Raw genomic sequence first — 1,635 nt, forward strand, 5'->3', positions numbered from 1 at the left:
CTAGTTTTTGTTGTTTTGATTCTTCCTATCGATTTTCTTTTTTTTTTTTTTTTTGTTGTTGTTGTTATTGAAGTCGAATCTTCGATTTGGAATATTGAAAAGAAGATAGACTTCTGCCTCTTCAGATTCGATTCAGACTTAGGACAACGTTGGTGCTGCTTATGTTGCTTTTGGAACTTCTTACTATCATCTTGATAAGGAAAAGAACTCTCTTTTTATTATCTGAATGAATCTGTTACAAGAGATAACGACATCGGCTTCTAGACGCAGCTATAGCATAACCGATTCCTCAAAGTCTCATATGACTCTGTTTTCTACAACAAACAACATAATTCCCAAAATACTCTGTACGAAAGTATATAAACAGTAAACAAACTCATCCGCACATGTTCCTCTCCAGCTCCACACATGCTTCTTCATAGGGGTGGGCACTTCGGTTTAAGTTCGGGTTCGGTTTGGGTTCGGTTCGGTTCAGTTTATTCGGTTTTCATAAAACTCTAACCAAACTCAACCAAAGCTAGTTTGGTTTGGTTTGTGTTCGGTTCGGTTTATGCTCGGTTCGGTTTGGGTCGGATCGGTTTTAGTTCGGTTCAAAAAAAATTAATAAATGTACCACTAACAAATAAATTCACAGTTCGGTTTGATATTCTAAAATAAGCAACAAGTTATAAGTTGAATAATTTAAATAAATCATGAAAAGAAAAACCTAAAAGAAAAACCGTAGAGACGATGACGTTGATTAAGAGTAGGCCTGGGCAAAATACCCGGATCCGAAGATCCGATCCGAACTCGATCCAAAAAACCCGATCCGAACCCGTATCCGAAATTGTAAAATACCCGAACGGGTTCTAAATCTCTAAATCTGAAAATCTGAATCCGAACCCGATCCGAACCGAAATCCGAATGGGTATCTGAATATACCCACATTATTAATATATAGTAGTAATATATTAGTAATATTTATAATTTTAATAATATAAGTGTCTAAAATATTCAGATTTTTAGATACTTTCGATAATTGGAAGTATTTAAACTATTTATTAGTAAATTTGGATAAAAAATATTCTAAATTTTGAGATAAATTGTGTATTATTGAATTATTTAGACTAAATTAGATACTAAAATTTTGAATTTTGTGAATTTTGGGTAATCCGAATCCGAACCCGAAATACCCGAACCAAATCCGATCCGAATCCGAAGTCTAGAAATATCCGAACAGGTTTTATACCTCTAAACCCGAAAACCCGAAAACCCGAAATACCCGAACCGAACCCGAACGGGTACCCGAATGCCCAGACCTAATTAAGAGGGCACGGAACAGAGGAAGTGAGGAACAGAGGATATAAATTTGCTTTAACGTCGGTAGACTTTTACTTTAGAACATAGGGTTAGAGACCATTAAACCTAATTCTACATTAATTAATTTGTTAGAAAAATTATAGAAAACAAAAAAATCAAACATGTGCGTGAGGAAGCAATCGTGGGTTAGTGTTACCTATCTACAAATTACAATAATATTAATTGAAAAAAAACACATTGGGTTTTCGGTTCGGTTCGGTTCAACCGAACCGAACCGTTCGGGTTAAGGAAAAATAGAACCAAATGGTTTTAATGTATATTTGGGTTTGGTTTGGG

This window comes from Camelina sativa, chromosome 12 (assembly GCF_000633955.1).
Source record: "Camelina sativa cultivar DH55 chromosome 12, Cs, whole genome shotgun sequence".
Taxonomy (NCBI): domain Eukaryota; kingdom Viridiplantae; phylum Streptophyta; class Magnoliopsida; order Brassicales; family Brassicaceae; genus Camelina; species Camelina sativa.